Below are 6,586 nucleotides of genomic sequence, written 5' to 3' on the forward strand. Positions count from 1 at the left end.
TGCTGCCCCCGCTCCCTTCCCAGCTCCCATCCACGCGCCCGCGCCAGCGACCATCCCCGTAGCATTGACGGGATGGTCGTCGAGCACTATCGCAGAGCTGGAAGCCGCGGGCGTCAGCGAGGTCTCCGCGGACCCGCGCGAGCTCGTATACATGTCAGCGCCAGCGCCCGTGCCTGTGCGCGCCCCTCTACCCACTGTGCCGCCAGCCCCCATGCGTTTGGCTGCATCCGCCGCGCCCGTGCGCGCCCCTCCACCCACCGCGGCACTGGTCCCAGTGCGTTTGGCTGCACCCACCGCGCCCGTGCCCGTGCGCGCCCCCCCTTAGCGGCATGGGACGCTTCCGTCGACCGCTACCTCTCAGCGGCGCTAGTTGCCGTTCTCCCGCGCCCCGCCCGTCGATCGCGCGGCGACATGATGTTTGATTTACAAGTGAAGAACATTTTGTGCTGCCTTGAAGACTTCCACAACGGCATCCCGGAGGACGACAACGACAACGACGGCACGTCACGCCGCCTCCGCCGCCGCCGGAAATAGTTTTTTTGGGGTTTAATACTGTATCTCAAATTCTGAATCAAATGAATATAAATTCGCAGTGTGACTGAATGAAAGATATGGTTTGAACGAACTTGCATTTTTCTCTCTTAATGTACAGACTTATCAAACGATTTTCTTTTGAAAAAAATGTTAATGGTTTTTACATATAAAACACTCATCGCAAACGTTTAGTTAGAATACCCGTATGCAAACCGACAGCTTCCCCAGGAAGCCAAGGGAAAATGTGCCGAGCAGGATTTCTGTATCCCTTCAACACAAACGGTTGTTTTGCATGACCCGTGTGCAACCACGTACAAACAATTGGGTAAGATTTGCATATCTGTCATTTTGGGTATGTTGCCATTTCTCAAACTGGAAAGATTGACATTTGTTTATCTAGTAACATTGCCATTTGTCAACCTTGTAACACTGCAATTTGTCAAAATATGCAGCTACAAATCACTAGCACTATCTAATTTTTGCAACTAAAATTACTAGCACTGTTCATATGGACACCACTAGCAGGCGTGAGTTCATGGACGCATATGCAAATATACCATTGATTACATACAAAAAGTCATCAACCCACAACAACAACGAGGATACACGTTGGATTATAGATCATTTCCAACAAAACATTCTAGTAAAGTTTTTCTCACACAACATATAACAAAGCGATGAAATGAACTTCAGCTCAACCACTCGTCGGCGTTGGAAACGCTTGCTTTGAACCAGAAGTGATTCTCTGGGAAGGGCCAGCTACTGTCAATCTCGAGACCAATGCATGACTGATCATCCAGGCTGAAGCGGCCTATTTCAATAGCCATATTGGGACGGTAGGGAAGCATAGTAATGTCCAAGGTATAGATACAGTTGCTTCTCATAAATGGTAGTAACGTTGTGGCAACAGCAGCTGGATCGCCTTCCACCATCATTGGATTGTTTTGTCCAAGGAAAAGCGAGTTTCCTCCAAGGCTTTCAATACTGAACCAGGGAGAAGGTGTTGGCGCTAGTACACCAGTATCCATCCCGAAGACCCTGCAACAGATGTTGGAATAGGTCCGGAGAGTGCGACCATACGAGACAACACCTGCTTCCTTAGTAACATCAGCAGTGCCTCGTATACAGACAAGAAGAGGTGATCCATCGGAATAAGTTGCCAGGCGCCACTGAGTATATGGGTCCTGCTCGTCCTCATGCTCGTGAATAAAATTTTCAAGTATAGGTGGTGGAATGTTCACAGGACCATGGAAACACAAGAAGGTTAATTAGTAAAGGGAAACTAGCTCACCCGCATGCATGTGGATGAAACAATTAGAATTACGGTGGAAGACAAACGTACCGAAATCATGAGGATTCCATGCAAAAACAGTGCCACGAGTGGTGGCAGCAAACACAAGTCCCTCGTACCGAATTTCATCACAGTACTTATCCATGTATAGACACTGATTTTTGAGCAATATCCATTGAGTCGAACCATGAAGGACGACAACAAGCTTGTCGAAGATAGCGACAACATAAGCATTCCTATAACCCCAAGAGCGGTTGGGAACTCGACAAATCACTATCTTCCGTAGGCGACAGTCAGCATGATTGTATTTGAACTCACGTAGAATACCAGTGTACTCAACCTCTGGGCAGTCTTCTGAGATTTTTCGAAGTGGAACCCGGTGACGAGTGTACACATTCACAAGTTCCCACTCGCAGTTGTACCCAATATAAACAACCCAATCTCCATTTGCGCCTGCCCAAGCCTTGCCCTCAAGCGATGGCATCTTAACGTCATACGTATCATTATCAAGCGGCATCAACTTGCACAAGGCGATGCTTCCCTCGTCCCCACGCCAGTCAGCAGGGTCACGGCGAAGAAGGTAGGGGAGATCAAACCGCTCCTGAACCCTTGGGTTCCTTGTAATGATGTTATTAGTTGAGTCCAGAATGGACTTGAACGAACCTGCCATGCTAGCCGAGGTGATGACGTCGCACCGATTAATGAGTTCCTCCACCGCGTCATCATTCAGATCGGGGCAAGAATAACGGGGTCGTTTCCGGCTTGTTACCTCCATGGAGAAGACGATCAAACAATAGCAGAAGGAAGGGTGAAGGAAAATGGAGGAGGGAGGAATAGCTAGCGTGCGACGGCAGTTCCAAATCGAGAGGGAAAGGCGAAGAGTCGATGGACGGTTGCCACGGTACACGAAGAGGCGCCTGGGGAGCAAACGGTTGCCACAGAGGTCACACAATGACGATAAGGGCCGAGGGAACCGCATGCAATCCCATCGCAGAACACACACGTCTTGTTAAGTTGAACCGTTTCTGTACTCTTGTGTCGACGGAAACAGTTCATCCGAGTGAATCGCGTGCCGTATATCCCACACACCTTGATTTGGCTGACCGTTTCTTTTGTGTTGCCTAATCACAAACAATTCATCCGAGTGAACTGTATGCTGTATATCGCACACACCTTCATCTGGCTGCCCGTTTCTTTTGTGTTGCCTAATCACACACAGCTCATCCCAGTGAACCGTATGCTGTGTATCGCACACAGCTTCATCTGGATGCCCATTTCTTTTGTTCCTCCTCGTCGCAAACAGCTAATTGAACTAAATCGTATGCCCTTCATCGCACACGTAACTAAAACCTCAACCATGTTTGAAGCATCTGTCATCGCAAACGTTTTATACATTTCTGATGGTTTTCATACAACATCTTTTGCGATTATGGCATCGCACACAGTTTCTCGAAGGGTCTCTCATTGTAGTGTCGCGTTAGCAGCATCCTTCAGTAGTGTAAGGAACTGCCATGTCATCTATAGCCATCATCTATATGCACTCATACAGTAGTGTGGGCTATAAGGTTGGCTATTTCCCGCAAAAAAGGTTGGATGTTGTATTAGTACTTTTTTCCATCTCCTCTCTATCTCTTTCTTCATATTTATTGTATTTAACCAGGAATGCGTATATAGCTAGGCTCTTGCATGAGAGCCCACTCCCCTTACTTTTTCACATCTCTCTCCTCCACATAGGCCCTATATAAATGGAAGGAGGGAGTACTATGAGCACTACATACTCTACTACAGATGTTGTCAGTACTCCACTAGTACTATTGGACAGGGATCTTAAAAAAAGTTACTATTGGATTGGCTATACGTGGCGAAATCCTAGTAGGAAGAGCATGCGCGAGAACAAGCACATTCACATGGTTGAAAACAAATTGGAAACCATGTCTATTTGAATACAAATCTAGGAGTACGTACGAATCTAACAATATTGATTGGGCGTTGTTGAATGTTTATACTTTTTTGTAAGTTTGATCAAAGTAGAGATACTTTGACTACACATAAAACTTATATGTAAACTAGAAAGGATCGGAGGGAGTATATTGTACGTTCAAGAGCGAAATGAACATTGAATACCCTTTATATATGATTTGTGGATGCTATGATCACCGGTTCAAATTTTGAATCCGCCTTAGGTATCACACATGCACCCACTCGTTCTCTCTCAATTTCATCTCGGGGTCCGGAGATCGATTGAAAGAGGACTAGGGTGGGTACAATATGTTTTCGTTTCGCTTATGAACGTACAATATACTCCCTCTGATCCCCACAGACCCCCCCCCCCCCGCCGGTCATTTCTATCATAGAAACAGACCAAACCTTTATCTCCTTGCACGACACGCAATTGATCTCTCAACATGAATCGATCTCGTCAAGATGTGTCGGGGCATGGACCGATGTCAAAACTAAGACGGGAAGCGACACGTAGTGGAGGCAAAGTGAAACTTTAAACGAACCGTTTGTTTGTATGCATGTCGGACAAATTACAACATTGGAAATACAAGCATGGTCTAGGCCCACATGCGAATGATACTTGGCGGAATGTTCAAATGAGGCATGCGGGAGGGACATGCTCATCGTCGCTTTACACGGTCGGTTTCAGTGTGTCGAGGGTGGCGTTAGCGCTATGGCACGACCAGCAGATCAACACCCGACTTGTCGAGGATGCACGGGGCGCCGAAGTGCGCGCGCACCGCGACACGTCCGCGGAGTGGTGTAGCGCGGCCAACTGCATCCCCAGGACCTGAGACCATGCCGGGTCATCTTGCTTTTTCAATGACATGTGGGGTTGCATGTGAGCAAAGGGCATCTCCAACGTTGCCACGACCGCAGCTGACTACCTTGGCACACCAAAAACCCTCGTCCCTCGCGCCGTCGCGCAGTGCGTTCCCAGCCGGCGCCAGCTGGCCGCATTCATAACGTCCATCCGTATGCCCTCGTTAAGAGGCTCGATGCCCGAGGAACCAACTCCGGCGACTTAATGACGCACCCGGACGCTTGGCCTAACCGGAATGCACTACTTAAAGCTGCAACGCCCAGCTAACCTCCACACCATAGCGCATCGTCCTGCTACCTGGCACCACATCCGCCATGACCGCGAGCGCAAATCCTCTGTGGGAGAGCTTGTCTTCGGGGATGAAGCTCGAGGTCGCCGCCCTCGCTCAAGTCGCCGCTCGCGACGCAATAGCGGCGTAGCCGGACGTGGACGCCACTGCACAAGTGGTGGCCACGCTGGCGGCCGACGACGGGAGCACCGTCAGCCACGCATCCTACTTGCCTCCGTCCAACGTCCAACACCGCCGAGGTAGGGGACTCCTCCGAGGATGAGTAGGGCATGGGAGGCGGCAGGGCATGGTGTGCCAACTGGCCAGTCCGTCTCCCGTGTTCTACTCTTCCTCGCCGGAGACCTCACCTTCACTTCACGGGTCTTGAACCCTACCCCCGTACATGGAGATCACAGATGGAGGACGTCGGTCGCCGCCGTAGAATAGGTTTAGGGTCGGGTTTCTTTTATTTTTCTGTCCTATAAAAGTTTGAAATGTAATGAAAATCCGTCGTGTTTGCATTAATCTCGGCCGGTGTATATGAACTTTCACAATAATATAGTATATTGTAGGAGTACTAGCAAGATGCCCGTGCGTTGCACGGAACATCAAGATCTTGTTGGAGAAAAGGATGAACGAGGGAAGGCCTTATCTGCAAATGTGGAGAGGAGTGCGGGTAAATTGTCATAGTTTCCTTCCTATCCGTTAGATATAGATCGGACGGCCTATATTGCAGGATGGCAGGCACACCATCATCACCAACTCTGCTTTTTATTGAACCGAGACAAAGCTAACATGCCAAGTAAATAAACACATAGTCTACATACACAATTTATCTTAGGCACTCCAATAGTACGCCCACTACACATTCACACATTTCACATCTTTCTACATCTACGGGAACCTACGAAAGGGTTAACATTAATTGCCTCTCTCTCTCCTCCCTAATTTTCATGGTGGTGGGCCCCTCCCTCCCCCCAATCTACAATCAACAGCTCACACGTTTCACATTACATTAATTACGTAACTGGGATTACGTAGGTGTAGCATTACTCGTCCTAAAAAACCCAACTAAGCCAACCTCCCAGCATATCTCGCGGGAAAAGACTCGGCCGTGCCATTTTAGTCGGGATTACCGGATTACTAGTAGTAGTATCGATGGATCGCATGAACCACCAAGTATTTTTTTCTTTAGGGGGCGAAGCACCTAGTTTAAAAGGAAAAAAGGCGGTACACTCATAGCACCCCTGACGCGGTCGCATTGCACCCCACACACGTTCGGTCCTGCACATGGCTCATGCAAACGGAACGCGCTTCGGCTTGCCTCTTCACTGACACATGGGACTGCACTTGGAGAAACCGACCATGTGCCAAACTCCCCCCGCCCATCGCGTGAAAATCCCGCCCCCCAAATTCCCCCCAAATCCCAAATTCAACCGCCCTTCGGCCAACTAGCTAATAATATTCCCCAAACCCCCTCCCCCCGTCGCCGCGGTTCGTCGAGGGGACGCACGGCGATCCTCTCGCTCCCAAAGTACGCTCTCGTAGACTGTCGTCCTGCCGCGCCGCCACCGCTGGCGACGTTCTTGTGGAGGCGCACGACGGTCAGCGCCGCCACCGCTAGCGATGTTCGTGTGGAGACGCACGGCGGTTAGCTTCTCCCACGGTA

Source organism: Triticum aestivum, chromosome 6D (assembly GCF_018294505.1).
Source record: "Triticum aestivum cultivar Chinese Spring chromosome 6D, IWGSC CS RefSeq v2.1, whole genome shotgun sequence".
Classification (NCBI taxonomy): Eukaryota; Viridiplantae; Streptophyta; class Magnoliopsida; order Poales; family Poaceae; genus Triticum; species Triticum aestivum.